Below are 10,026 nucleotides of genomic sequence, written 5' to 3'. Positions count from 1 at the left end.
TGAAGAACATAAGCCCTTCTGCTTTACCTCACTTCCATGGACTGACTACTGAAGATCCTGATACCTTCTTGTTTGAGTTTGATGTCCTTTGTCGAACCTATGACTATACTGAAGATGAGAAAAAGCTGAAACTCTTCCCCTCAACCCTTAAGGATGCAGCATTACGCTGGTTCATGGGCTTACCTGGGAACAGTATCACCACTTGGGCTCAGATGCAAAAATCTTTCAATACCAAGTACAGGGACTACTGTAGGTTTAAGGAAACCAAGGGAGAAATCTTTTGGATGACCATGGGGAATGATGAGTCCTTAGAGGATTACGAGGAAAGGTTCCAACTTAGCTATAAACGGGCCAGGTGCACACTTGACACTGAATCCGTCAAGTTGGTTCTGCTCCGAGGAGTCCCTGAAGACATCTTAGATACCCTTCACATGCTAGCTGGAGGAGATATTTACCAACTACCTTATGAGGACATAAAGACTGTGTTTAGAAACCATTCTAGGGTAGCCCGGAAACGAGGTAGAGGAAAACTCCTCTCAGCTGGTATTCCTTTCTCCAAACATGAGTTTGCAAATCAATTAGAGGATCTCAAGAGTGAGGTGAGACAGACCATTGCCATGCAACTTGATACATTCTGAATCCAGCAGAAGAAAGAGGAAGCTGAGAGGGCCTTGGCTATCTTCTGCCCTAGGTGTACGAGGAAACATCCCAAGAACAAATGCCCATTACATTCAGTTGAAGTATGTTTTGTTTGTGAGGAGGACCACCCCACAAACTAATGTCCAACCTTACCTGGGCTTAAAGCCATGTATCAAGGGACAGAAGCACCCACTGAACCTCTCTATTTCCTTAACCAAAGGAGGCCACAAGGACCTAGACCTTACTAGCAGGGGATGCAAGGGACACCCCAAGCTTATTACAACCCCAACCAATCTACTCCTATGCCTTCCTGGGGTCCCCCTGCTCATTCTTCCTCGTCTATACCGCCTCCATGGTCTTACCCACCTCAATACCATACTCAGCCTACTACTCATTCGTATCACTCACATGCCCAGCCACAACCTCAGTGGAATGCACCTCAATCGGGGTGGAGGCCCCAGTACAATACTCCTCCCGCAATTTTTCCTCCACCACCAGTTCAACCACAACCATTACCTCCTGCTCCTCCAAGGAAACCTCAAATGCCTGCTCAACCAAACCCGAACCCCAACAACAGACAAGTCCAGCAGGTATATACTGGGGAAACATCATGCCCTACCTATGCTGTGGAGATCCAGGAGATCAATCTGCGATCTGGAAAGACTCTTCTGGATCGCCAACCTCCTCCCCCAGAGGACGAGGAAGATAAACAGGAAAGTGAACCAAAGGCTATTCCACCCTTTCCTGAGAGACTAACAGCCACCACACAACCTATTATCACAAAATCGTGTACCAAGGGCTGCTACTTAGCAAGATCTCATGCAACTATTTCAAACCAGGCTTTAGACTAAGGCTTAGCCTCCTTAGTCAGAGAGGGCTCTCTCACAGATTTTTGATATGGATCAATAACAAGAAAAGATGGCTAACTCTTCAAACAGTACATGAAAATAAGTTGGTTGGAACAACAAAATAACACTTCTTCCATTGGGCTCATGGAGTCAAACACTTCTGCAGTAAACTATTAACTACTCAATCATGGAAGCCAAGGCATATAATGTTTAAACACTCAGAACATTTCTCAAAAAGAACCTCAACTCATAAACATACACAGGAAGTCTGAGCACTAGGTGAATTCAGAGTGATTGCATGTCTATTGAGCTGTAAAACAGAAAGGATAAAGACAAAACCACATATATTCTGAGCCTTTGAACACAAGATGAATCTTGGGAAGAAAAAGTAATCTTTCTATTACTGTCAAAAGTCTTTTACATTAGCCAATATAAAAACTCTGTTTCTTTTATAAATCTCCAACCCCTAATACATCGATGATCTAGCTATATATATAGGAATATGATCCTAACTACTTGGAGCTTCCTCCTCCAGCATGAGGGGAGCTCGATTCTACCTATGATGACACCTATTAACCTTTAACTAACTAATAATTACAGCTGACTATTCATTTACAGCGCTGGACTCCTAAAACAATTAAAACTCTAATTCTACATCATGCTGGAAATAGCATTTATTACAATCAAACTGGTGCTCTTGCGAGGAAAATGAGAGAACAGGTTCATTCTCTGACAAATGGCTTCTTTTAGTTTGGTTGTAATGAACCTTTAATGCTCCATGTTTGTCTTTAATGACATTTCTGTTACCCTGAAACATAGGCCCCTGTTTGTCGGTCTTTGATGTGCCTTACCATATTCGAATCCAAAGAAGCGTGCCTTTTATCTTTGATTACTCAAAATAGCACAGGCTGCCACGTCTTTGATGTGCTGGCCACACTTTTCCATATACCTGTGTGATCACAGAACTTTCAAAAAGATTTGCAGTCACATGTACATAATTAACTGGTTCAACTGAAACATGCAGCTACAGCAGTTTCGTAGCGCGCTATGAAACTGCTGTATAATTTTTAAATAAAACACAGCTTCAACCTAAAATTTGACTGTCTTCAAGTAACAAGGATGAAGAGATGTATGCCAATCATTGAAAATGAAAATAAAATCCTCCCCATAAGATTCACTAATGTGTTCACTGCTCGAGAGATTAAGAATCCTTGGAGCTTCAATAGCTGCCTGACATAAGAAGCTAAAACGAAGTTATATGACTCTGGATGAATTCTGGTATCATCCAATGGATCCATGACATGATTACTATAGGCAGCCTGTCCAGTCCTTCTAAACCTTAAGAAATCTGCAGCATTTATAAATACAAACCGCTTCATTGCTCCAAGGGTGGTCAATAAGTCTCTATGAGAATAAATACGCTTCTGCCCTTAAAATAGCCTTCTGTAATGATGCAGCTTTTCTCGGACCAAGACCTGATACAAATTGTATTGGGGAAACATCTACTCATGGCAAGCAGCCAGGTTTATATCAACGCCAATTTGATGGGTTATTGTAACCATCACCTGCCAAGAGCTGTGTAAAAGGGATTCATGTTTTGCATAGAACCGATCCTTAACCTGTTCACTCTGCTAAATCATTGCAGATATAAGCTCTGTCAACCTCTCACAGTTAAACCTATGAACCCGGCCTTTTCGATCCTCACTAATAACAAAGTTGGCAACACTTTGAGTTACTTGAATTTCATCTGCAGAGTGAGGAATTGTTAGTATTTCCCATTCAAATGTATTTTTCTCTGGATGCCACTGTACAGCAGTCACTGGATATCCTCACCATTAAAATCTCCAACCACTGTACATAAAAATATCCCAAACACTTGATTCTGGAAAAGACGAGGCTCTGAGGTCATTTTACTGAGTATATGAGGCTGAAACCATTTGAATATGCTACCATTCTTCGCAGCGTCACTCTCAAAGGATAGGGTTGATGGATGGTTCACAGCATCAAATCTTTCAAGAATGTTAATATCCCTGCTAACTATCATGCTAAGAATCTCAAAATCTAAGCAAACGGCATACACAGGGAAGGATCCTCCATTATCATTTTCTTCTAGAGCTCTCCAAAAAGGCTTTTCAACTGTCTAATGATAAGGACCATCTTTAGCGCTTCCGCCGGTGAAAAGAAAACCATTCACTGCTTGAAATTTCTATTCGAGAACTTCTGTGGGTTCGTTGTAGATTAAAGGAACAACCCTGGCACCCCCCGATTCTACGAATTTGACATAAGAAGCCGCGATGTATGAGGCATTAGATACCGTGCTGAGCTTTTCATGAGCTCCATTCCTTTTTCCACTCGTAGAAACCTTCAACTGACACAAGGCAACGACAACTTGGAATAAGTAGACGAAAAGAAGCCTTCTCATAAACCGATTCTGATCGAGCATTGGTTTCAAAAAGGACCACGATTTTGAGACTTGGGTATGAAACAGAGTTTTGATGGACCTCCGTTGGTGATCATGAGAACCTGCCACAACAACTGTGAGCGCAAAGTAAAACTACCACTGGAATGTTCCCCTTCAAAGCATATGCAGACAACGGCAACCTTGACCTCCATTCGACTTCATAATGATTTATATTACCGCTATCCCCTTTTCACACATATATATATTTATTAATGCATCTCTCAGGCGCAACCTTTTCTTAGAATTTGAAATATCTTCCATTCCATGCCCCTGTCTCAATCTGCTAGTCCGAGATTCATTTGATTTGGATCAGCTAAGGACATAAAGGAACAAGGCAATACCAATCGCGTAAAGACTGCCAAGGTCTGCAAGGAATAATACGGATCCCATGATCTCCTCAGTATCGATCTCAACAATATAATCAGAAATCTCATAAGCTGTAGCCCCAGCATTTGCTAGAAATAATGAAGTGACAACCATGAGAATATGCATATTGCAAACGAACCATATAATCCTCTTCCTTCAATGGAGTACAGGCCCATATATAACAGCTTGAAAAACCTCGTTTCCTGCAGTGTTTCCATCAATTCACCTTAAATATCTGTCATTTCCCAATTTCATAGCGCAGCCAGTGCAAGGTCAGTGTTTTCGCTACGAAATCGCTAAAACAGGTGGCGCTGCGAAACTGCTAACGGATTTATGCGCTGCGGAAACACTTTGCCCTTAAGCTAAACTGAAAAATTTTGGCAACACTATTTTCAGTGATAATAGTGGCTCCACTTGGGATAGTGTGCCCTTGTGGTACACTAAGAACTCGCAGGTCCAGTGCCTTATCCATTTATGACAAACAGAAATTTGCTTGACAAGCATGACTGTAGGAGAAAGAAAGCTACATCTACTGAAAAATGCTCAGTTGACTTTGAGCTTATTTGTATTTACCTACCTACCTACCCTAACAATTTCAACTTCTTTCTGCTCAATCAATATGAAATTTCCAATGTAGCCAATCCTCTGTTTTATCTTATATTTGACTTCTTTGACTGCATCGGAGTTTAGAGCCAATATGATAGTGTGATGACTGCTACCACTGGAATTGTCTCTGATCTTTATAGAAAAACTGAAAAACTTGAGAGTGAAATTCTTCCATGTAGTCAGCTACAGGATCCCAGAATACATGATCAGCTAGATTTTTCTTGCAACTTTCCGGCTGTGCAAACTGATCTTCAACAGCAGTGTGCATTTCATCAAGCGTAAAAGAGAAAGGAAACAATACTCTCTCCTTATATTCTGCCATAGAAAGCTGCTGAAAATAATGATCATGATAACACTCTTCATTTTCAGGCCACTGATTCTCAACCACACAAGACCCCTTTGATGTGCTATCCACTTTTCTATTTGACAAGCTATCCAACTGCTTTTCTGAATCATTCCAACAAACAATGGAATTTTCCTCACTATTATGATTATTATTTGAAGAAAGCTGCTGCAAGGAATTACAAAATTGAACAAGCTTTTCCTCTTCCTGAGGGTCATAAAAGCTATCTCCCACTTCTTCTTGCTGTTTGCAGTCGATTTCATCTTCAGAATACTACTGCATCTCTTCATTCATATCAAGGGATGAAACACGGTTTTCACAAGTAAACCCCTGTTGTTCCTCATGCTGCGTTTCATGGGATGATATACTTTCTCCTTGGTGCTGAAATGCATTGTTATGGAGAGCCTCTAAAATTTCTTCATCCATAAACTCATCATCACCATAACAATCCTCCAAGTACTGAATAAGATTTAAAGAATGCCTACAGCAATCTTTAAGCAGCAATAAGGAAGGATATCCTTCTTTATACATTCCACAGAACACATCATGGAAATCAGCAAGAGAAGATAATGAACCATTCTCCAAACTTTTATACCAAGACCATGCTTTTCCTTCTAAAGTGGCCATAAACATCCTCATGAGACAATCCTCAGGGAAATGAACCTTAAGACTGCGTACATGCATATGAAACCTAACCAAATGAAGAGCAGCATTGTCCTTCTTTTCATCTTTGAATATTGGAAGATCATCTAACCAATCAACCTTTGGCATAGGATTTGGAAAACCAGGGATATGAGACCGATTCATAGGAGCATACCTGGCATTCATTCTTGCAGTGGAACTCATCTTGTAACTTCATCAAGCTACTGATCTTCTAGCAGTGGAGTCACCTTCTAATTTGTTATTTGCTGTGTGGAGTCGCCAAGGTAGTTTTGCAGCCTCAAAAAGATGTCTGAGCTCCTGCTACCTTCAGAAGTTCAGCCTCTAAATTTCGGGAATGAATAGACTTCAGGCTCCCGGCAGACGCACCAAAATGTTATCACAAAATCGTGTACTAAGGGCTGCTACTTAGCAAGATCTCATGCAACTATTTCAAACCAGGCTTTAGACTAAGGCTTAGCCTCCTTAGTCAGAGAGGGCTCTCTCACAGATTTTTGATATGGATTAATAACAAGAAAAGATGGCTAACTCTTCAAACAGTACATGAAAATAAGCTGGTTGGAACAACAAAATAACACTTCTTCCATTGGGCTCATGGAGTCAAACACTTCTGCAGTAAACTATTAACTACTCAATTATGGAAGCCAAGGCATATAATGTTTAAACACTCAGAACATTTCTCAAAAAGAACCTCAACTCATAAACATACACAGGAAGTCTGAGCACTAGGTGAATTCAGAGTGATTGCATGTCTATTGAGCTGTAAAACAGAAAGGATAAAGACAAAACCACATATATTCTGAGCCTTTGAACACAAGATGAATCTTGGGAAGAAAAAGTAATCTTTCTATTACTGTCAAAAGTCTTTTACATTAGCCAATATAAAAACTCTGTTTCTTTTATAAATCTCCAACCCCTAATACATCGATGATCTAGCTATATATATAGGAATATGATCCTAACTACTTGGAGCTTCCTCCTCCAGCATGAGGGGAGCTCGATTCTACCTATGATGACACCTATTAACCTTTAACTAACTAATAATTACAGCTGACTATTCATTTACAGCGCTGGACTCCTAAAACAATTAAAACTCTAATTCTACATCATGTTGGAAATAGCATTTATTACAACCAAACTGGTGCTCTTGCGAGGAAAATGAGAGAACAGGTTCATTCTCTGACAAATGGCTTCTTTTAGTTTGGCTGTGATGAACCTTTAATGCTCCATGTTTGTCTTTAATGACATTTCTGTTACCCTGAAACATAGGCCCCTGTTTGTCGGTCTTTGATGCGCCTTACCATATTCGAATCCAAAGAAGCGTGCCTTTTATCTTTGATTACTCAAAATAGCACAGGCTGCCACGTCTTTGATGTGCTGGCCACCCTTTTCCATATACCTGTGTGATCACAGAACTTTCAAAAAGATTTGCAGTCACATGTACATAATTAACTGGTTCAACTGAAACATGCAGCTACAGCAGTTTCGTAGCGCGCTACGAAACTGCTGTATAATTTTTAAATAAAACACAGCTTCAACCTAAAATTTGACTGTCTTCAAGTAACAAGGATGAAGAGATGTATGCCAATCATTGAAAATGAAAATAAAATCCTCCCCATAAGATTCACTAATGTGTTCACTGCTCGAGAGATTAAGAATCCTTGGAGCTTCAATAGCTGCCTGACATAAGAAGCTAAAACGAAGTTATATGACTCTGGATGAATTCTGGTATCATCCAATGGATCCATGACATGATTACTATAGGCAGCCTGTCCAGTCCTTCTAAACCTTAAGAAATATGCAGCATTTATAAATACAAACTGCTTCATTGCTCCAAGGGTGGTCAATAAGTCTCTATGAGAATAAATACGCTTCTGCCCTTAAAATAGCCTTCTGTAATGATGTAGCTTTTCTCGGACCAAGACCTGATAAAAATTGTATTGGGGAAACATCTACTCATGGCAAGCAGCCAGGTTTATATCAACGCCAATTTGATGGGTTATTGTAACCATCACCTGCCAAGAGCTGTGTAAAAGGGATTCATGTTTTGCATAGAACCGATCCTTAACCTGTTCACTCTGCTAAATCATTGCAGATATAAGCTCTGTCAACCTCTCACAGTTAAACCTATGAACCCGGCCTTTTCGATCCTCACTAATAACAAAGTTGGCAACACTTTGAGTTACTTGAATTTCATCTGCAGAGTGAGGAATTGTTAGTATTTCCCATTCAAATGTATTTTTCTCTGGATGCCACTGTACAGTAGTCACTGGATATCCTCACCATTAAAATCTCCAACCACTGTACATAAAATATCCCAAACACTTGATTCTGGAAAAGACGAGGCTCTGAGGTCATTTTACTGAGTATATGAGGCTGAAACCATTTGAATATGCTACCATTCTTCGCAGCGTCACTCTCAAAGGATAGGGTTGATGGATGGTTCACAGCATCAAATCTTTCAAGAATGTTAATATCCCTGCTAACTATCATGCTAAGAATCTCAAAATCTAAGCAAACGGCATACACAGGGAAGGATCCTCCATTATCATTTTCTTCTAGAGCTCTCCAAAAAGGATTTTCAACTGTCTAATGATAAGAACCATCTTTAGCGCTTCCGCTGGTGAAAAGAAAACCATTCACTGCTTGAAATTTCTATTCGAGAACTTCTGTGGGTTCGTTGTAGATTAAAGGAACAACCCTGGCACCCCCCGATTCTACGAATTTGACATAAGAAGCCGCGATGTATGAGGCATTAGATACCGTGCTAAGCTTTTCACGAGCTCCATTCCTTTTTACACTCGTAGAAACCTTCAACTGACACAAGGCAACGACAACTTGGAATAAGTAGACGAAAAGAAGCCTTCTCATAAACCGATTCTGATCGAGCATTGGTTTCAAAAAGGACCATGATTTTGAGACTTGGGTATGAAACAGAGTTTTGATGGACCTCCGTTGGTGATCATGAGAACCTGCCACAACAACTGTGAGCGCAAAGTAAAACTACCACTGGAATGTTCCCCTTCAACGCATATGCAGACAACGGCAACCTTGACCTCCATTCGACTTCATAATGATTATATTACCGCTATCCCCTTTTCACACATATATATATTTATTAATGCATCTCTCAAGCACAACCTTTTCTTAGAATCTGAAATATCTTCCATTCCATGCCCCTGTCTCAATCTGCTAGTCCGAGTTCATTTGATTTGGATCAGCTAAGGACATAAAGGAACAAGGCAATACCAATCGCGTAAAGACTGCCAAGGTCTGCAAGGAATAATACGGATCCCATGATCTCCTCAGTATCGATCTCAACAATATAATCAGAAATCTCATAAGCTGTAGCCCCAACGTTTGCCAGAAATAATGAAGTGACAACCATGAGAATATGCATATTGCAAACGAACCATATAATCCTCTTCCTTCAATGGAGTACAGGCCCATATATAACAGCTTGAAAAACCTCGTTTCCTGCAGTGTTTCCATCAATTCACCTTAAATATCTGTCATTTTCCAATTTCGTAGTGCAGCCAGTGCAAGGTCAGTGTTTTCGCTACGAAATCGCTAAAACAGGTGGCGCTGCGAAACTGCTAACGGATTTATGCGCTGCGGAAACACTTTGCCCTTAAGCTAAACTGAAAAATTTTGGCAACACTATTTTCAGTGATAACACAACCCAAACCAGAGGAGGATGAGCTTTTGGGAGAGCTCAAACTGTTGTGTGTGAAAATACCACTTCTCCAAGCCATCAAAGATGTACCGATATACAACAAAATGGTTAAGGAAAAGTGTTTTAGACACCCAGGCAGGCGAAAGAGAGATGCTTCAACCATCAATGTCATAGGACAACTGTCTGATCTTATGTTGGGACAAGTCATCTGCCCAAAGTACCTAGATCCTGGGAGTCCTGTAGTGGATGTCCACATCAATGGCACCATCATACCTCACACCTTGATTGATCTGGGGGCTGCCATTAATGTGATGACCAGGGACACCATGCTCAAACTCAATCTTCAGGGTTCCTTGAGAAAGACCTCGACTGTCCTACAACTAGCAGATCGCTCCACCGTGACTCCCAAAGGGATTGTAGAGGATGT

General features: G+C 40.6%; 2 pseudogenes; both read right to left on the bottom strand.

Annotated features, from left to right (window-relative positions):
• Positions 1–3,118: 3,118 nt before the first annotated feature.
• LOC149195071 (putative gamma-glutamyl hydrolase 3 pseudogene) lies at positions 3,119–3,930 on the bottom strand (annotated as a pseudogene).
• Positions 3,931–8,004: 4,074 nt separating this feature from the next.
• On the bottom strand, positions 8,005–8,815 carry LOC149195070 (putative gamma-glutamyl hydrolase 3 pseudogene; annotated as a pseudogene).
• Between the last annotated feature and the right edge of the window lie 1,211 nt (positions 8,816–10,026).

Source organism: Pinus tabuliformis, chromosome 2_2, assembly GCF_031772625.1.
Source record: "Pinus tabuliformis cultivar Carrire ecotype Pingquan chromosome 2_2, CPIR1, whole genome shotgun sequence".
Lineage (NCBI taxonomy): Eukaryota > Viridiplantae > Streptophyta > Pinopsida > Pinales > Pinaceae > Pinus > Pinus tabuliformis.
The sequence above is the reverse complement of the archived record's forward strand: the minus strand, read 5'-3'. Positions and strand labels throughout refer to the sequence as shown.